A 22560-nucleotide genomic window follows, 5' to 3' on the forward strand; every position below is an offset into this window, starting at 1 on the left:
ATGACAGGAAAAATAATGATCAATGTTGGAGGGGATGTGGGAAAACTGAGACACTGATACATTGCTGGTGGAGTTGTAAAAGAATCCAACCATTCTGGAGAGCAATCTGGAATTATGCCCAAAAAGTTATCAAACTGTGTATACCCTTTGATCCAGCAAAGCTACTACTGGGCTTATATCACAAAGAAATACTCCAGAAGGGAAAGGGACCTGTATGTACCAAAATGTTTGTGGCAGCCCTTTCTGTAGTGGCTAGAAACTGGAAAATGAATGGATGCCCATCAATTGGAGAATGGCTGGGTAAATTATGGTATATGAATATCATGGAATATTACTGTTCTGTAAGAAATGAACAGCAGGATGAATACAGAGAAACTTGGAGAGACTTTCATGAACTAGTGCTGAGTGAAATGAGCAGAACCAGGAGATCATTATACACTTCAACAGCGATACTGTATGAGGATGTATTCTGATGGAAGTGGATATCTTCAACATAAAGATCTAATTCAGTTCCAGTTGATCAATGATAGACAGAATCAGCTATAGCCAGAGAAGGAACACTGGGAAATGAGTGTAAACAGTTTGCATTTTTGTCTTTCTTCCCAGGTTATTTTTACCTTCTGAATCCAATTCTTCCTGTGCAACAAGAAATTCGGTTCTGCACACATATATTGTATCTAGGATATACTATAATACATTTTACATGTATGGGACACTACCTGTCATCTAGGGGAGGGGGTGGAGAGACGGAGGGGAAAAATCGTAACAGAAGTGAGTATAAAGGATAATATTTTTTTTTTTAATTTTTAATTTTATTTTATAATTATAACATTTTTTGACAGTACATATGCATGGGTAATTTTTTACAACATTATCCCTTGCATTTACTTCTATTCAGATTTTTTCCCTTCCTCCCCCAACCCCCTCCCCCAGATGGCAAGCAGTCTTATATATGTTAAATATATATAAAGGATAATATTGTAAAAAATTACCCATGCATATGTATTGTCAAAAGAAATTATAATTGTAAAATTTTAAAATTAAATATTAAAAAAAGACTAATAAGTTGCACAATATTCCAACTCTTATACTCCCCTAGTCCTGCAGTACAAAAAGCTAAGTGATTTTTCTCAACTTTTTCCCAAGGTTTTCAGTTTCATTTCATTTTTCCTTCCATTTCCATTGTGTATATTGTTTTCTGGTTCAGCTTATTTCATTTTACATCAGTTCATATAAGCCTTCCCAGGTTTCTTCTTTCATATAGAGCAATAATATTCCATTTCATTCACAGGTCACAATTTGCTTAGTCAGTCTCCAATTGATGACCACTTACTTTGTTTCTAGTTCTCTGCCCCTCCACACACAAAAAAGTATGTTTCATGCATAGTACATAAATATTCATTTGTTTTTCTAATCTAAAATTAGACAATGGCAGACTTGGAATCTAACCTAGGTACTTAGACAGTCCAATACTCATGTTATCTTGCCATTCTATGGAATGAATTTATAGATCTAATTCAGTCTAGCTTTTTACCTGGGAAAATTACAACTTCTAGAACAAGCCAATTAAATATCCTTGAGAGCCAAGACTATTTCATTTTGTCACTATATTCCTTAACACTTAGCACAGTGCTTTTCACACAGTAGACACTTGATATTGGATGCACTGAACATCTTATGCTAGATACGTTTCTTAATATCATATGGATACTCCAAAAAGCAAAATATTTGAATATAATTTTGATACCTACTGGACATTTACTTTTTATTAAAAAAAAAAAAAAAAAACACAAAAAATGGAGTCTTGGAAAAACACAAATTTATCATAGCATTTATTTAGTCACTAATCTTATGCCAGGCTTTCTGTAGATATATATTTTAGAAGTATATGCATTCAATACAAATTCATTGGTTAGTTGGTTGTTTGGGGGGTGGGGTGGTAAAGGGATACAACAAAGTAAAGCAAACACAAAATAGTCTAAGCTTTTAAAGTATATAGTGAAAAGATTCTTGACTTCTGAAGGCACAGTCACTGTTCTTAGAAATTTTCTTGATGGTCTTGGGTATCTTTTTCTTATCTATTCATGGAACCAAATAACTCATCTGACACTCAATCTAAAATCGACAGGCAGCAGATTCAAATCAGAGGGATTATTTTTAGTAGCAAAAATAGGAAATTTTAGTATTGCAGCAGGAAAAAATGGGTGGAAAGGGACTCATTTCATTTTCGCCCTGAGTAGCTGGCAGTCTGGTCATATCTATAAGGTTGATAAGGATGCAAGCATAATCGAACTCCAAGAAATACCTATACTCCCTTACCTTACCTTAGCACACCAAATGAAATGAACTAATCACTTGTGGTAGAGTCAAAGAATGTATGGAGGCTCCTTTCTTGCCACTAGTACAACTGAAGCTCTATCAGATCCTGGCTCTGCCTACCCAATCCTCTGGAATATATTTATCACTTTTAAGGCAATGGGAAAGTAGGATTCAGCTGGAATGTATATATTATGTATATATCATCATAAACAGCATACTTTAGCCAAGTTCTGAAAATAGAGGGTCAGCAAAGAAAGCATAATATATCTGAAATCTTAATACTATGAAGATTTTTATTGTTAATGAAATAAAATAGTCCTTGACTTGCAAATACTCAAATTTACAAACAATTGTAGGGAAAATTAAAAGTCTGAATCCAGAATTTCCAGCCTGGGTTTCCATAGAGGCAAATATCTATTATTTGGCAATCCTGAATATCTAGGAAATTCAGTAACATTAAATGTGTTATATGTAGTTAAAGAAAAGGATGAAATTTAATTATACTGCCCAGAATTATCCATTTCATTATAGCCTATACTTCTAAAATGAAAGCTACTCAAAAGGAAAAAAAACAGGCATATATATACACATACACACAGAGAAAAATAATCCAAGCTCATCTAACATATTGAAGGGGGCAGGGGGAAACTGTTCCTTTTAAACTGAAATTGTGTTCCCTTTAAAATTATCACACTGAAACTATATTATTCCCTTTTTATCTGTGATCCTTTTTGGAGTCTTCCCCCCAGAAAAGTTATCTTTTGGGGATGCCAGACCCTTTGATTCAATTAGAAATCCTAGTCAAAAAGCACCCCTTTTAAGTGTTGTTAATTACAATAGGAGATCTGTACCAGATACCAATAAGCATCTAGGCCTGGAAACTTTGACTTCCTTTTCAATCTGAAGCCTCAAGACTCCTTTTAAAGGGTAGTTTCTGAACTCGCTCTTTGCATAAAGTCTAGAGCAGCTTGCGAGTACTCTGCCTGCTGAGGAGGCATTCTCTTCTCAGTACCAGCCTCCATTTCCCTAATAGGATTTTGCCACTATAGAAGTCAGTCTCTTAGCAAAACTAACTTCCTGTCCAACAATAAACTTTCATATTTGCCAATTAATAATTTGGGTTCATGAATTCTCTCATGAAGAACCTATGTGCTAACCATAAGGGATTTTTAACAACTCTCTGCCTGCCACTAAACTCATCATTTTGGTTCCCTGATGACTGGGAAAATTCTGAAATTCTGGATGAGATAAAAAACCTTTTTTTCTATAGCTAGACACTCAAACACCCAGGAAGGTTTGAGTCATTGGAGCCCCAGCCTTGAGTAGAATTCTCTCAGGGATGCTTGAAATGGGAATTCCTGCATTCTCTGACAATTCTCCCTTATTCGGGGAGCATTTTGTTAGTTGTAGAGCGAGCGCAGTGAGATGGACGAAGAGCTATAGATTTGGGGAACCTAAGGTTTTTTCCTGGCAAAAATGGGACAAAGCACCTCTGATTTTAAAAATCCTCCCTTAGGGGATGTGGGAAAACAGGGATACCTGATACATTGTTAGTGGAATCATGAATGCATCCAGCCATTCTGGAGAGCAATTTGGAACTATGCTCAAAAAGTTATCAGACTGTGCTGGGCTTATATCCCAAAGAGATCTTAAAGAAGGGAAAGGGACCTGTATGTGCAAGAATGTCTGTGGCAACTAGAAACTGGAAACTACGTGGATGCCCATCAAGTGGAGAATAGCTGAATAAATTGTTGTATATTAATATTATGGAATATTATTGTTCTGAAAGAAATTACCAACAGGATGATTTCAGAAAGGCCTGGAGAGACTTAAATGAACTGATGCTGAGTGAAATGAGCAGGACCAGGGGATCGTTTGCATACTTCAATAACAATACCATATGATGATCAATTCTGATGGATGTGGCCATTTTCAACAATGAGATGAATCAAATCAGTACCAATGGAGCAGTAATGAACTGAACCAGCTATACCCAGCAAAAGAACTCTGGGAGATGACTGTGAACCACTACATAGAATTCCCAATCCCTCTAATTTTGTCCGCCTGCATTTTGGATTTCCTTCACAGGCTAATTGTACACTATTTCAAAGTCCGATTTTTTTTTTTTTTTTTGTACAGCAAAACTGTTTGGACATGTATACATTTAGTGTATTTAATTTATACTTTAACATATTTAACATGTATTGGTCAACCAGCCATGTGGGGGCGTGGGGAAAAATTAGAACAAAAGGTTTGGCAATTGTCAATGTTGTAAAATTACCCATGCATATATCTGGTAAATAAAAACTATTAATAAATAAAAATAAGAAGTAAAAAAAAATAATAATATTAAAAATAAATAAAAATTAAAATCCTCCCTTAAGCAGGGACAAATTCAGCTTGAAAAATGTCCAGGGTGGAAAGCTTAAGATGCTGATTAGATTTGCTGGACAGAAATCAGACTCCATCCCTCCAGCCCCTCTAGAGACAAAGGAGCCTTCCTTTGCATCTCAATGCACTTTTAAATCCCTTTTTCCTCTCACTAGAACTAAATCTTGGGACTGCTTTTAATCTATGCCCTCTGGTAGAAATGGCACACAGAGAAGTGCCTCTTTCAAAGTCGAATCCCTTCCAGACTAAGGAGAAACCAGACTGGGAGAAATTCTGGGAACCCCGCCCAACTTTTTGAGGGGTCCAAGGCCAACATCCTCCTTGATCTGTCCTTGGAAGATAAAACTGAGGAAACTAGAGAAGTCAATTTTCAGCCCTCAAGCTTCTCACTGTTCCTGGAATAGTCACACCCTTGACCTTGCCACCCTGCTACCTAAAAATGGAGATACAAAGGCAGGTTATTCTGTGATGATTCTCACTGGCAGCCTAGAGGCTAAACCATTGCCTCCTGGGACCTTTGCCTTAACCAGAGCTCTAGAACTGGGGAAGGGAATGAGAGTGAACACTTACTGATACCAAATATGCTTTTCATATTTTATATGCTCACGGGCTGTCTGGAAATAAAGGGGATTCCAAACTGCTTTTGGTTTTTGCTAACACTCCTAAAGGCCTCAGGGTACTTGCTAAGCCTGCCTAAATTCCTGGCAGAGATAAACAGTCCAGCTTTTACTTTCTCAGGTATTTGAGAATACTCCAGTGAGCACTCTGGAGGAAGTAGGATGAAGTTGTCTGTGTCCTCCTTTCTCTCACTCTCCTACCTAACTTTTCTCACTCCAAAGAGAATTTTGCTCCTAGCATTTTCTCTCCTAATTTTCTTGAATGGCATTCTATGCCCCTGCCAGTAATTACCTCCTTAATTACTTTCAGATAAGGAGCTCTGTGGGCAGTGGGGCTTGTTCAGCACTGTGGGATGGGCTAAGAGCATTCTTAAGGCAGCCCACAGATAAGACCTGATGCATTTTCTGCAAAAGGCCCCATTCCCAAATGTCATCATCTTAACCCTGGAAGATACCCCACTATTAATATACTCCTAAGATTTATCTCCTCTAGGCTTCAAGCTGTGAATTTTCAACTGCCCTCCCAGCCTGTAGACTGGGATGACTGACTGAGACACGATTAGATGCCCTGCTGCTGTCTTCAGATCTCACACCTCCCTCCTCCTGACTTGAACCCCACCAGCTTGAGACCCTTGTCAGCCTGAAGTAGCTACATGAAGTTTGTCCTTTTCCCCCAAATGAATTTGGGTGGTAACTGCTTGAGGCGGGGATGAAGGTAGAAGGAAACTTTTTAAAGGGCAGTTTCTGAACTCACTCTTTGCAGAAGGTCCAAAACAGCTTGCTCTGCTTCTAGAACCCTGCCAGCTGAAAAGGCATTCTCTTCTCAGTGTCAGCCTCCATTTCCCTAATAGGACTTTGCCACTATAGAAGTCAGTCTCTTAGCAAAACTGACTTCCTATCCAACAATAAACTTTCATTTTTGCCAATTAATTCGGGTTCATGAATTCTTTCATGAAGAACCTGTGTGCCGACCATAAGGGAATTTTAACAACTCTGACTGCCACTAACCTCATCAATACCACATAGAGTCACCAGAGTAGGGCTTTGGTAGATTTACTTAATACTACTGTAAAAGACTTTGAAAGGCTTTGCCTATCAATCTAAAACTTTCTATGGGAAAATGCACCCAGAATTTCAAAATAAAATAACTTTAAAACTTCTGGAACACAATCCACTTACAATGGAGACAATATCTTTTCCCAAAATGCTTAGTCAATACTTAGACATAGAGTAAAAAAACAAACAAACAAACAAACTGATTATAGTTTAGTTTTTTTACAAATACAGACTTTCTGCCAAAATATATACCTTGAAGAGGAAGAAACAATCACCTCCAACAGACCTCCAGAAAAACTTTCACCAGATTGAATAATGATCAAAAAATTCATTTAGAACTATGGGATGTGACTTCTACAATAGCAGTGCACATGTGTTCAGCTAGAAACCTGAGAGTTATAGGAAAAAAGGCCCTTCCAGTAAAATATTGGCAGACTAAACAGGGGGCACATGAAAGCTACAGAGCTTTGTGAAAAAGCTCTCCAAAGAAGAGCCAAGGTGGACAGCTACAGGCAGGCAAACAACTTGGTCAAGTATTGTTGGAGAGTCCAAGAACTCAGAAATCTCCATCACAATGTGCTGAGATGCCAGAAAGATCATTGAAGATCAAATGTTCTGAACCTCAAAGATGAGACAGGAAATGGAGAGGTCATCATATGAATCTAACGGACCCAACACTCTACCAAAATCATAGCAACGGATATGGCCTTGCATAAGTCCCCAAGGAATTAAAACTAGGGAAATGAGTAAGTCAAAAAACACAGACCAGTATAAAAAATTACTGGGGAGCTATAGAAAGTGATTTCACAACAATTCTAAAACTCAAAGAAAAACAAATTAGGACTTTACTCAAGAACCACATAAATTTTCCTAGAAGAAATGAAGGAAGAAGAGAAATATAAAAATATTAAAGTTTGAAAGAAAGAAAATGGAAGTAAAATATGTAGCTTGGCAGAGATAGTGTTAAACGTTATCCAAGAAATAGGTATCCTGAAAAACCTAGAATAGGCCAAATAGTAACTCCATAAGAAAATAAGAAATATTAAAATAAATTGAAAAAACTGAAAAAAGTGTGATAAAATGTAACATTCATGATAAGAAAACAAATGATCTAAGAACCAGTAATCTGCCCAAAAATGATGATTGAAGAAAAAGACCAAATAGTATATTTCTAGAAATCATAAAACTATGCAAATCTATTAGAACCAGAGGACAAGGTAAATATAAAAACATATATAAATATAAAAAGAATCCACCAATCACTTCCCAAAAGGAATCCCAAAGGAAAAAAAATCTGAAGAATGCTATAGCCAAAATCAAAGAGCTTCTTAAAAAAAGAGGGAAAAAAAATTGCAACCATTCAGAAATATACAAATATAGAGGCACAGGTACAGGGGAAATGGACATCTTATTAAAACTCACTCTTATCTGATATAGACAGAGTAGTATTAAACTCAACAGAAAACAAATGGGGCTAGAGAGTTTGTACATAAAAATTTCTCAGATAAGAGGTCACAACCAAGTAGAAAAGGTTTAAAAAGCCCTGCCCTCTTACAGAAATGGAGGATAAATGAACAAATTACAATATGTGAATAACATTATATTATTCTGCCATAAAAAGTATTAAAGATTTCAAAAGAATACTAGCTAGTATGAACTGATACAGAGTAAAGTGAGCAGAACCAAGAGATCCAAGAGGACAGCAACAGTGTGAAGAAAAACAACTTTAAAAGATTTAAAGAATTCTATTCAGTGAAATGGTCAATCATATCTCCAGGGGACCTATCATGAATCTCCTTACCTACATCCTGAACAAATGACCTTGTAAAGGAGAAAAGGTACAGATATATATATTTGGACATGGCCAATGCTTATTTGTTATATCACTTTTTTTTTTTTTCGTTTGCTTTTTAATGAAAGAGGCAAAGAGAATTAGTAAGAGGGCAGGGAAAGATTAGCAATATTGTTAGCAAAAAGGCCACTATAACATTTTTTTTTAAATGTACCGGAAAAAAAACAGAACAAAGTCAGAGACAAGACAACTTTGAAAGTAATGTGTAGAATTTATTATTTACAATTAAATATATATTTTAAAGCAAACAGTATAAAATGGAATTTCATGGTTTCATATGGAATCCTCTAAGTTCTGCATTATGTATGGAAATAGTTTCGGGCGTTTAAATTCAAAATTTAAAAAGGTTTAAGCATTTACAAAGTAGATACAACTCCTTTTAACAGCATATTATACTGTTAGAGGGGAAATGTGGATTTGTGGACAGAAAACTGACCTTGGAAAGTGACTCAGGGCAATTAATTTAACCTCTTACTGCCTCCAAACAACTAAGTTTGCAGGACAGGTAACAATATGAACAACTAAAGGAAGTTTCTAACTAAATAGATCTTTACACTAATGAAATGACAAGTCTTGTTCCCCTCTCCCCACTCCTCCCAAAATTAATATAGCATGAATACAACCAAAAAGCATTTATTAAGAATCTAATATATTCTGGGCACTGTGCTAAGCACTGGTGATAAAAAGAAAAGCAAACAACAGTGTTTTTAAGATACTAGTTGGGTTAGAGAAGAAAAGAATGAATTAAATAACTTTAATATACTTGGACTATACTATTATCATTTGGATATGGGGAAGTATGGAACAGGACTCTGGAATGAGAAGCAACATGGGGGGGGTATTAGAAAGAGTACTGAAATCTGGAGTCTAAATCTCAGAGACAGAAGAGACTTTAGAGATTATTTATCCCTCCACAAGATAAATGCCATCTAGCCTTGGCTTGAAATCCTACACCTAATCTATTTTTGGAAAATTTTAATAATTAACAATCAACAAATACTTGGTGATTACCTGCTACATCCTAAATAGATGAATGAAATAATCCCTATTTAAAAGGGACCTTCCAATCTGATAGAAGAGAAAAATACATAACCTTTCAAAAGAATAAATATAAAACAAATACAAATTAGGATTTACTTCAAAATAGTTTGAGAAGGGACTGCTAGTAGTTTGGAGATTCAGGAAAGGTTTCCTCATGTAGATCATTATACACTTCAACAACAATACTGTATGAGGATGGGGCAGCTAGATGGCGCAGTGGATAGAGCACCAGCCTTGAATTCAGGAGGACCCTCGTTCAAACCTGGTCTCAGACACTTAACACTGCTGTGTGACCCTGGGCAATGTTTGCATTTTTGTTTTTCTTCCCAGGTTATTTTTACCTTCTAAATCCAATTCTTCTTGTGCAACAACAACAACAAAATTGGTTCTGCACACATATATTGTATCTAGAATATACTATAACATATTTAATATGTATGGGAATGCCTGCCATCTAGGGGAAGGGGTGGAGGGAAGGAGGGGAAAATTCGGAACAGAAGGGAGTGCAAGGGATAATGTAAAAAATTACCCATGCATATGTCAAAAAAAAAAGTTATAATTATAAAATTAAAAAAAAAAAAAAAGAAAAAGATTTCCTCATGTAGAACAAAGCTTCTTAAACGTAGTTTGTGAATCCACATAGGTGAATGGGGGGAGGGGAGTCACAACGTTATGATTTATTATCAGTAAATATTTGATCTGTATACCTATTTTATATACCAGTCTCCCTAGGGTCATGTAAAAATTTTTCAGGCAAAAAGGGGTCGCAAATGGAGGAAGTTTAAGAACCCCTGATGTAGAAGACAATTCTTAAGCTGCATCTTTAAAGAAAAAAGGGATTCTGTGAGAAAGAAGAAAGGAAGAAATACATGGAGAACAATACAAAACTACAATGATAAAAGAAAAAATGTGGTACAAAAATAACAAAGGATGACCAATTTGGGTGGATCAGAAAGCAGAAGGGCAGCTATTAGTGCAGTGGACAGAGCACCAGAGCTGAAGTCAGGAGAACCTGAGTTCAAATCTGGTCTCAGACACTTAACACTTCCTAGTTGTGTGACCCTGGGCAAGTCATTTAACTTAAATTGCCTCAGCAAAAAAAGAAAGAAAGAAAGAAAGAAAGAAAGAAAGAAAGAAAGAAAGAAAGAAAGAAAGAAAGAAAGAAAGAAAGAAAGAAAGAAAGAAAGAAAGAAAGAAAGAAAGAAAGAAAGAAAGAAAGAAAGAAAGAAAGAAAGAAAGAAAGAAAGAAAGAAAGAAAGAAAGAAAGAAAGAAAGAAAGAAAATAAGAAAATAAGAGAGAAAGAAAGAAAGAGAGAAAGAAAGAGAGAAAGAAAGAAAGAGAGAAAGAAAGAAAGAAAGAAAGAAAGAAAGAAAGAAAGAAAGAAAGAAAGAAAGAAAATAAGAAAATAAGAGAAAGAAAGAAAGAGAGAAAGAAAGAAAGAGAGAAAGAGAGAAAGAGAGAAAGAAAGAAAGAAAGAAAGAAAGAAAGAAAGAAAGAAAGAAAGAAAGAAAGAAAGAAAGAAAGAAAGAAAGAAAGAAAGAAAGAAAGAAAGAAAGAAAGAAAGAAAGAAAGAAAGAAAGAAAGAAAGAAAAGAATGTAGGGGAGGGAGTGATGTCAATGAGACTGGAAAGAGAGACTGGGACCAGATCTTGAAGTTCAAAGTTAAGTTTACATTTGGTCCTGGAGGCAACAGGGAGTTGACTGAGTAGGATAATGACATAGAGCACTATTGTTATATAAATGCTAGAATAGAATTTTGATGATGTACCTGAGATCAGGTTTCAGTGGAGAGATTATGACAACCGCAATAATTTAGGTAAAAAATGATAAGAACCTGAGCTAATTCAATAGTTGAGTAGAAAGTGATCAGAAGCAAGAGATGTTATTGAGCAAGAAATGGTAAGATTGGGCAAATAACTGAGGAGTAAGGAAAGGTAAGGAGTTGTGGATGATGACAAGCTTAGGAAACCAGGGAGTCTGGGAGAATGATAGTGCTTTGAAACAAACAGGAAAATTTGGAAAAGGGGTAAGTTTGAATGGAAAAACAATTTTCATTCTCCATTTGATAAATCATAGTATTTTAAAGAGCACTTTAAAAAAAGAAATCCAATCATTATTGATCACAAAGTAGAAAACTTTGATTATATCAAATTGAAAAGTTTTTGTACAAACAAAATCAATGCAGATAAGATTAGAAGGGAAACAATAAACTGAGAAAACATTTTTACAATCAAAGGTTCAGATAAAGGCCTCATTTCCAAAATATATAGAGAATTGACTCTAATATATAAGAAATCAAGCCAATCTCCAATTGACAAATGGTCAAAGGATATGAACAGACAGTTCTCAGATAAAGAAATTGAAACTATTTCTAGTCATATGAAAAGATGCTCCAAATCATTATTAATCAGAGAAATGCAAATTAAGACAACTCTGAGATACCACTACACACCTGTCAGATTGGCTAGAATGACAGGGAAAGATAATGCAGAATGTTGGAGGGGATATGAGAAAATAGGTACACTGATACATTGTTGGTGGAACTGTGAATATAACCAGCCATTCTGGAGAGTAATTTGGAACTATGCTCAAAAAGTTATCAAACTGTGCATACCCTTTGATCCAACAGTGCTACTACTGGGTTTGTATCCCAAAGAGATCTTAAAAAAGGGAAAGGGACCTGTATGTGCAAGAATGTTTCTGGCAGCCCTCTTTGTGGTGGCCAGAAACTGGAAACTACATGGATATCCATCAATTGGATATTGGCTGAATATATTGTAGTATATGAATAGTATGGAATATTGTTGTTCTGTAAGAAATGACCAACAGGATGATTTCAGAAAGGCCTGGAGAGATTTACATGAACTAATGCTGAGTGAAATGAGTAGGACCAGGAGATCATTATATACTTCAACAACAGTACTGTATGATGATCAATTCTGATGGACTTGGCCCTCTCCAAAATGAGATGAACCAAATCAGTTCCAATAGAGCAGTAATGAACTGAACCAGCTTCACCCAGCAAAAGAACTCTGGGAGATGACTATGAACCACTACATAGAATTTCCAATCCCTCTAATTTTGTTCGCCTGCATTTTGGATTTCCTTCATAGGCTAAATGTTACACTATTTCAAAGTCCAATTCTTTTTATTCAGCAAAACAACTGTTTGATCGTGTATATATATAGTATTTAATTTATACTCTAACATATTTAACATGTATTGGCCGACCTGCCATCTGGGGGGGGGGGGGGGGAAATTGGAAAAAAAGTTTTGGCAATTGTCAACGTTGTAAAATTACCCATGCATATATCTGGTAAATAAAAAGTACTATTTTTTTTTTAATTAAAAAAAAAAGAAATCCAAGCTATCAACAGCTAAATCACTTTAATATAGAAATTAAAATAACTCTGAGGATCTATCTCTCACCCATCAAACCTGTAAGGATGACAAAAAAAGGGAAAATGACAAATGTTGGCAGGACTGTGGAAAAATGGGCACATTAAGACATCATTATTAGTGTTCTGAATTGGTCTCAGTTTTCTAGAAATCATTTAAAGACTCTACTCCAAAAATATCACCCAAGTGTATATATCCCTTTTTTAATCACTACTAGACATACATTGCAACCACCACCACCATGTGGATAATAGAAAAATGACTAAAATGTACAATATTTATAGTAGCTCCTTTTTGTAGTAACAAATAACTAGAAACTAAGAGGGTGTCCATCAGTTTGGGAATTGCTAAACAAATTATAATATATGAATGTAATTATAAGAAATGAATAAAGGGAGGGTTTTAGAGAAACCTGGGAAGACTTATATGAACTGACACATAATGAAGTGAACAGAACCAGAATAATTTATACAATAACAAGAACATTGTAAATGAACACAATTTTGAACAACTTAATAATTCTAATCACTGAAATAACTTTCATCACAGAAATAATCATAAAATTAGATGATGTACCATGCTATTCACCTCCTGAGAGTAAAATGACAAACTCAAGTGGGAGAATGAGACACACATTTTTGGACAGAGCTGATGCAAGAATTTATTTTGCTTGACTACATTCATTTAATTACCATCTCTAAACTGCTAATTCTCTATCTATTCTGCCCCAAACATCTCCAACTGCATTACAGATCTAAAAGTTGATATCTAGGACATGTTTTAAACTTGATATAGCCAAAATATCACTGTCTTTCTTCCTAACAAGAAAGCTAGGAATAGTAATTATTCCTAGGTTTCCTATTATAGCAAAGGAGAACATCATCATCCTCTCAGTCACTCAGGCTTACAACCTAGGAATAATAATAGATTGCTTGCTATTTCTCAACCTCCTATATCTCTGTTACCAATACCTGTTGTTTTCACCTTTGAAACATCTCAAATATGCCTTCTCTCTGACACTACCACTCCTCTAATCAAGTCCTCACCACTCACATCTGAATTATTGCCATAGTCTATTAGTGGACTGATCTACCTCAAATCTCTCTTTTTAAAGTTCAGGTCTGAGTATATTAAAAAATCGAGTTTTGTTTTTTCCCCCACAAAGATAAATTCTGTTATAAAGAAAATTTTCTGGTACACTAGAAATAGAGTAGGAGCCTAAAAAACAAAAAATAATCCCCCCCCACAAAACTATATTGATTGTATCTACTACAAAATCACATTATCTAATCTCAATTAGATCTTCACCATGGCAAGGCAAATATTTTATTCTTATCTAATAGGATTTACTATATGCCAGTCCTTACTCCTACTGTTTAAAATCTTCTCCTTTGTTAAACGTCTCACAGAAAACTCTTGACCCCATCCTCTCAGTCTCATTATTTGAGGGAAAACAAAACAAAACAAAACAAAACTTCACTCACAGGTCTTTCCCTACTATCTTCTAACTCACTCCAGGTTAGAGACAGGGTCACCTCTCTTAACCAGAGCCAATTTACCTATACTCTGGATAGCCCTGACTATTATCCTTATTTTCCTTATCTATTATCTGTCCCTATCCACTACACAGCTTCCCTGGTAACAACTCTACATGCTGCCTTTGTGGGAAATTCTTAAGGAGCTCTCACTTGATCCTACTATCCCTGCTGTTTCCCATCTATATCTCTGGTCCTCATTTTATGGCTGTGCTCTTTGAGAAAGATGTCTATATGAGTTGTCCCCACTTCCCTCTACTCCATTCTTCTAAACTCTCAAGCAATCTGGCTTCCTAAACCCTGTCATTCAACCAAAAGCACTCCTCCCCAAAGTTACTAAAGACCTCTTAAATTCCACATTGAATTCTCTTAATCCTTATACTTCTTGACTTCAAAATAAGACCTTTTCTTTCTGAATGTTCTCTTCAGGTGTTCTTGACATTGCTCTCTCTTGAGTTATCTCCTATCTATATAACCTCTTCTTCCAGGTCTCCTTTGCTACATCTTCATCTATGTCATTGCTTACTAACTTACAGGCGTCTTCTAAAGCACTATCCTGGGACCTTTTCTCATCTTCCTTTATACTACTTCACTAGTGTATCAGTTCCCTGTGGGATCAATTATTGTGTTTGTAGATAATTCCCAGATTTATATATCAAACCCTAGATCTGAATTATAATACTAAATCACCAACGGCCTTTTGGACATTTCACATCAGACATCTTGAATTCATCACTTCCCAAACAAAACTTACTTTTTCCTTCCCTCCAAATCCTCTGCTTCTCAGTATTCTTAGTATTGTCAAGAGTATCACCATCCTCCCATCTTTGACTAAGGTGCCAAAGTAATTGCTCTAAAATGAACATGTGAACGCATCACTCATTTCCCTGCTCAGAAAATTTCAGTGGCTCCCTATTATCTTCAGGATCAAGTATAAACTCCTTTGACATTTAAAGCTGTTTATAACCTAACCTTTTCCTACTTTACTTCTTAGATATACATATCTTATCTACAGATTCTTATGTTCCATGAAAACTAGCCCACTTGGAATTAATCAAATATGAAGCTCCACTTCTCTTTTCTATGCCTTTGGACAAGCTGATCCTACCAAATCTACCACATCCTTCAGGAGGCCTTTCCCTACTCTCTACTTGGTAAGTCCACATACCAAGCACTTAATAAATGCCTGTTAAGTTCTCAGAGTTCCAGTTTCCTTATCAATAAAATGGGTATAATTATGTTTATCCTCTCTATATCATCAAGCTATTGTAAGGAAGTACTCTGTCAATTTTAAAGAACTCCATATGATATTGAATATTGTATAGCATATATTGGATTGCTTATTATATAGAAGAGAGGGTGGGGGGAGGAGGGGAAAATTTGGAACACAAGGCTATGCAACTGTCAATGTTAAAAAATAATGCATGCATATTTTTTGAAAATAAAAAGTTTAAAAAAAAATAAAAATGACAATACCAAAAAAAAAAAAACTCCATATGAGTTTTAAAGAACTCATATGAGTTATGACCTTTCCACATTAAAAAAGGTTGTTAAAGAAAATAAAATATAGAGAAAAAAGAAACAGGTGCTCAGGTAGAAAAATAAGTAAGACATTGGCTCTTGCTCTCAAGAAACCATGTACACAAATAATTATAAAACAGAATGTGATAAATTCATAAAGAAATGTATAAATCAGATGCTATGACAGTTTAGAGAAAGAAGAGATCCATTCCAAAATCTATTCTAGGTGATTCAGGGAAGGATTCACAGATGATGTGACATCTGAACCAGGTTTTAAAGGATAGGTAGGATTTCAACTGGCAAAGGAAAGCAAGTACAGTGAGCAATATGAGCTGAGGTAGGAGGGCAAAGGCAAGGAGGCTAGAGAGTGCCACTTACAATTGTGGAATAGCACAGAGTATAGAGGAAAGGGTAAAATATTAAAGGCAAGAAAGGAGGAGCTTTCTGGTAAAAACACAAGTTTAAGATGTTAAGGATTTGTGTCAGAACGTGTTAAAAATGAAAAGGGGTAGTTTTAATACAAGTTTTTCACCTTATATATGGGGAAACAAATTCAGGAGCAAAAATGACATTAGAAAGTTTTAGAAATTCAGTCTGCAAACAAACAATTATGATTATAAAAAAGTAAACTTGACCACAATTCATCACTATTTCATCTTCAATAACTTTTTGTTGCCCTTAAGAAGTCTGAGAGCTACCAAACAAAACTTTGACTACATTTTTTTAAAATAGTAGGGCTAACAAGGAATTTGCTGATTTTGGATGAGCCATGGAGTGATAGACCATGCAGGACAAATATACAATAGTATCCTTATGCTAATAGTGCTTTGAATTCAACACAGAAATGCTCTCCAGAATCAAAGACTGTTAGATATCCCAAATTCCACACAAAGGCAAATTGTGGTTAGACTTATATTAGCCACAACCACTGAGTTTTGGTTTGATTAGTTAGGGAATTAGATTAGATGATCTCAAAGGAAAGCTCTAAATATGATTACTTTAAGTCTAAGCAAAATACTTGAAGGGAGGAAAACACTACAAGAATATCATTCCTTAATAATGAAAATTATGAAAGAGAAAATAGTACATCATATTTCCCCCAAACAAAAAAAAAGAAACCCCAAAAACCAACTTTCTAGGACACTCTCCTTTCCTAAAAGATTTGTATATTATAAATGAAAAAAACAGATATTAGGCCCTTCTCCTTATAGTTATATTCCCTATTAATAAACTAACAAATAGTGAAAGTAGGATTAAGACAAAAGAGGTCTGGGAGTTTTAATAAACTTTTCCAGCAAGGCTTAACAAAAAGTTTAAGACAAATATCTTACCTACAAAGATTTTAGCAGTAATTGAAAATATAGTTGAAAGTACCCAATGTAGTTGAAAATACCCATTCAGTAAAAATGAAGATCACTGGGTGCAGCTAGGTTGTGGCCGGTCTGGAGTCTGAAAGACTCATAACTGTGTGTGACTCTGGGCAAGTCACTCCTGCTTGCCTCAATTCCTAGTTTGTAAAATGTGCTAGAGAAGGAAATGGCAAACCACTCCTGTATCTTTGCCAAGAAAATCTCAATGGGGTCACAGAAGACTAAAAAAGTCACTGGGTGGCAGGAAAAAAAAAAAACATTAATTAACAAGTTCAGATTATGGGAAGCATATAAAGATCCTGAAGACTAGAATCAAATACTAGCGTAAAGCTAATTAAGCATCCTGAATAGTAGAAACCTTTGTCTAATTGGGACCTTTTTCAGTTTCTTCCACTTGACTCCTTTATGTTGGAGCCCTGAGCAAAGTGGGAATACATTTTATTAAGATTCAAATGGTTAATTTTATGTTAAAGTGCTAAGTAAGATAAAAGGTACATCACAACATGTATTAAGAGAGTTATATATTTAGAGAACCCTATCCTTTGCCATATTAACATATTTCTGAGTCCTGGCTCATTAGTTATGTCACTATGTCATCTTGAGCAAATAACTTCTCCCTTTGGGCCCCTCAGTTTCTTTATTTGAAAAATGGGAAAAATGATACATGTGCTACCTACTTCACAGGACTGCTATAAGGAAAGTACTTTGCAAAATTTAAAAGTACTATATAAACATGAACTATTTTGTTTTAAAACAATTATGCCTTTTTTTTTTCTTTTTTTCTTTTTCTGAGGCTGGGGTTAAGTGATTTGCCCAGGGTCACACAGCTAGGAAGTGTTAAGTGTCTGAGATCACATTTGAACTCTGGTCCTCCTGAATTTATGGCCGATGTTCTATCCACTGAGCCACCTAGCTGCCCCCAATTACACCTTTTTTAATATCTGTGTAGTAGTAGGAAAAGATGTGAAATGCTACAGTCTTTGGAAGAATTAAAAATGAGAAACAGAGGAGATAATGGAACATATAAGAAAAAACTTTGAGGAAATGGTGCCAAAGGATATCATCACAGAAGCGTACAACCAAATAAAAAAAGATTTGTTTGACAACAGTTCAAGTGGTCTTCTAGTATCATGGAGATGTTATAGATAAATCAAATTCATGGAAAGATATTGAAAATAGTTATACAGGATGGTCAAATAGTTGAGGTCTGCATCAGTAGAACGAACTCAATAAGATCGTATATCCAACTGAGTATCCTATAGCATGTTATTTCCCCTGCCAATTTCACAGAAATTAGTCACCAAGAAATGTAAAGAGAAAAAAAAAAATGGCTATAAGACAGTAGTTCTTAACCTGAGTTATATGAACATGTTTTTAAAATATTTGACAACTGTATTTCAATATAACTGTTTTCCAATGAGAAACCTATTTTATTTATTTAAAAAATTGATTCTGAGAAGGGTTCCACATGTTTTAGCAAATTGCCAAAGAGGTCCAATGCACAAAAGATGGCTCTCTGGAAGGAGAACAAAGAAAAAAGGAGAAACAGAGTTATTTAAGTGATACAAAAACAAAAGATATCAATAATATGTATTATATATATATATATATGTATATACACATAAGTATACACATACATATATTTTAAGCTGAGAACATATCAAACTGAAGTAGCTTAACTGACCTTAACATCTAAAGCTTCAAAACAACAAACTCAAAATAATATCAACTATTTACCTTTTACTGATTATAGTAACCTATGTCCCCTTAAGTTCACACTCTCAATTGTCACTGAAGAGGCAGCATAGTATCACGGAAAGCGCACTAGATTGTGGTTAGGAGTTAAGAGTTTAAACCCATCAGGTTCCTTATCTGTAAAATGTGGAAATATCTAGCTGACAGGGTTTTAGTATGACAAATGCTCTGTAAACTTTCAAAAACATAGCATTATAGGTAAAAAGCTAGACAGAATCAAAAAGACGGTTCAAATTCCTGCTTCCACACTTAATATGCAAAACATACTTGATATTTAAGACTTTTAAAAAACCAGAGGTAGCCATCTCTACTTTTGTAGAGCTCTAATTTTTGACAAGTTTTTCCTGCTATCAATTTTAAATCTTTCTCTCCATAATTTCTATCTATTCTGTTCCTTGGTTCTGTCTTCAGAGGCCAAAGAGATAAAAAAATAATCCTTCCTCCACACAAGAGCCCTTCAAACATTTGAAGAGAACTACCACATACCTATCCCCCCAATTTTCTCTTCTCCACACTAAACATGTCCAATTCCTTCTACTGATCTTCATATGATATCAAAGACTCAAGGCCTTTCACATCAGCTGGTCACTTTTCAGCTTGTCAGTGTCCTTAAAACAATGATACTCAGGACTAAACATAATATTCCAAATGATGTTCCATCTGACTAGTATAAAGTAGGACTACTCTCTTTCTTTTCCCATGAGTTAATGTCCTTCAGGCACCCCAAGATCAAATTTGTTTTTTTGGCTGTACATCACAGTTTACTCAAATTAAAGCTTGCACAGTCTACTAGAACCCCAGATCCTTTTCAAAAACAACTCAGGTCTATTCATGCTTTTCCCATATTAACTTGTGAGGGTTTTTTTTTTTTTGGGGGGGTATCCTAGTGCAAAGCTTGGCATTTTTCCTTATTGAATATCGTATTAGATCCAACTCAATTTTCTAGTTTTAAGAATCTTGACTGTCATTCATTGAGCTATATAAGCTCAGTTTTGTGTTCTCTGAAAATTTGATGAACATATCTAAGCCTTTATCCAAATCTTTGTGTATGTGTGTGTGTTTCATACATATGAAACACACACACATACACATATATAAATAACACACACATATGTGCAGGTACATATCTATATGTATGCGTAAGGAGAACAAGCAAAGATCCCTGAGATAGGCCCTTGAAGCTTCCTATCTTATTGACAATGAACCATAACAGCTACTCGAGTAGCTGGATTCCAGTTTGGAATCCATTTGGTTGAATTATTATCTAGTTCTAATTTCTTCATTTTTTCCATAAAAATCTATGAGTTACTTTATCAAAAGCTTTGCTTAAATCTATTCACAACATTTCCTTCATCCATTAATTTAATAATATGATCAAAAAAAGGAAACGGGGTCTGGCATGACTTGTTCTTGATGAAGCCATGCTGATTCTTTATAATCATTACTTTCATATCAATATATTCAACAACCATCTCTTTAATGATTCATTTCAGAATATCTTCAGGAGTCAAATCATGGTTTGTTGTTTCTAATTTGCAGGCTCTATGCTCTTCTGTGTGTGTTTCTAATCAGGACATTTGCATTTCTCTAATTTTGTGATACTTTTCTACTGTTATCCATGCACATTTTCCAGTTCTTTGAAAACTAAAGGATATATTTTTTCCAGGGTCAAGTAATTTCATCCAGAGCAGCTCAATGCAATCTCTTTATGCACCACTTTCTTGTAAATCATTTTTATCATTTCCAATGTAAAACTCATTTTCTTTTGCAGATGAAACTTTGCCTTCTTTTTCATTGCAGATCTCATCCCCTATACATAGAGAATTCCTTGTTTAATTCCTTCTTTAATCTTTTTTTCTCCCCATAATTAAAAAAAACTCCAAAGAACTGTTTATATTCCTTAGTTTCTCTTGCTTGCTTCAACTCATTCTGAGCTTTAGCACTCCTGACACTACTGTCATATTTTATGCTTCCATCTTTCATACCTTTCTTTTTAAAATCTAATTTGGCTGACAAATTTCTTGTGCATCCAACTACATTAGCATCTTTAGACAAATCCCATGTTTCATCCTAATGGGAATTGCTTTCTTTTGTGTCTTCAAAATTTCACACTTCCATCCCATCTCTCCTGACCTGCCTTCCCCTGAAGCATTCTACTCCGTGGAATTTTCTTTCCTCTGAATCTTTTGAAATGTGATCTCCTGAAACTTTGGTACATCTTCAATCACACTTGGATTCCCTCTCCTTCTGTATCATAAATCCTGTGATCAAGTGGTTATTTCCTCATAAGGTTCTCATCATTTCCACTCCAGCATTTATCTACAGAATTTCTCCTTTTTAATTGCTCCACCTTTTGGGGGATGAAATTATTTTAAAGCAAGTCAATAAGATTTAGCTGTTCTACTTTTGGCAGAGAGAGAATGCCAACAGCTGTCTACATTAATGAAGTTCCATTATTACTATATCATGGTTCAAGAACAGGCTTGTGATGTTTCCCCAACTCATCTAGTTCCTCTTTCTCTCAAGGTGGTCTTTAGTATATGCTAATGACCAAAAAAAAAAAAAAAAAAAAAAAAAAAAAAAACCCACACCAAAAAACTAGGTTTTTCTTTCTTAAACCTTCATACAAATGCTCTCCAACACGCTTCCCCCAATTCTTGGTCCTAAAATAATAAAGCTGCCCCACACTCCCCTTGCCCTTTTACTACTTCACTCAGATGAATGGCAAAAGATTTTACTTTGTCTAAACTAATGAACTGTAATACTACTTAGCACAGCACCTATGACAAACACCAAGTCCAGAGAAAAAGGTAAGTGCCAGGATGAAAAAATTCAATTTTTGCACAAACAAAATCAACGCAGTTAAAATTAGGTAGGAGTGGCAGAGCTGAGGAAAGAACCTGCTAGAGAAGACTTAAGAACAAGGGGAGGAGTTGATAGAAAACAGGAAGAACACAGCAGAGGAAAAGAAAACCCAGGAAGTAATGATGGAGAATTCCTTTCTCAATCATGGAATGTGTAGTATCTAAGTGTCTATCACCATGGGAAAAGGGGAAAATCCAGGGAGAGATTTTCCTATAGGACTACCCCAGGAGACATACTAGCTGAATTGTTGAGGCAGGTGGCTATGAAGGCAGCTGTTGTAACCAGAAGCCAAAAAGGGATGAACCTGGGCCCCAACAAGCCACCAGACAGAAAAAGGGAGTGACAACAGGCAAGACAGGAAGATACAGGGTAAAGTTTTAAACCTAAATTAAGCCAATTAATATTAGACTACATTTGTAAGATTCCCCCCCCCAAGTATAGGTGTTACCCTAAAATTCTCTCACAGTAGTAAAGGTTTCCTATGCTTCTGAACAGTATATTAGGCAGCAAGGACAGAGAGGAAAAGAATTCAAATCAACTCAAAAAACATTTATTAAGCACCCTTCATCTGGCAAAACACTATGGTTCCAACAGATCAGAAACTTAGGGGAAAGGCCACAAATTCAATCTTTAAAGGAGAAATCTTTTTAAACGACCAAATCTTGGATGATAAAATGAGGCAGCTAAACTATCTGAGGAAGCCTTCAGGTATAAGACCATCCAGTTTAACACTTTACATTTCAAAAAGAACAAGAATAAGAAGTTTCATTTTTATGAACATCTCAAAAGCAGCTAAAATCAAAGGCTTTTTTTTTTTTTTAAGTCTACTCTCTAAAAC

General features: G+C 35.2%; 1 protein-coding gene across 2 annotated transcripts in view; it reads right to left on the reverse strand.

Annotated features, from left to right (window-relative positions):
- Window positions 1–22560, reverse strand: part of DCAF5 (DDB1 and CUL4 associated factor 5) — a 141827-nt gene that overhangs the window by 116502 nt on the left and 2765 nt on the right. The window lies entirely within an intron of this gene.

The sequence above is a fragment of the Sminthopsis crassicaudata genome, chromosome 2 (genome assembly GCF_048593235.1).
Source record: "Sminthopsis crassicaudata isolate SCR6 chromosome 2, ASM4859323v1, whole genome shotgun sequence".
Lineage (NCBI taxonomy): Eukaryota > Metazoa > Chordata > Mammalia > Dasyuromorphia > Dasyuridae > Sminthopsis > Sminthopsis crassicaudata.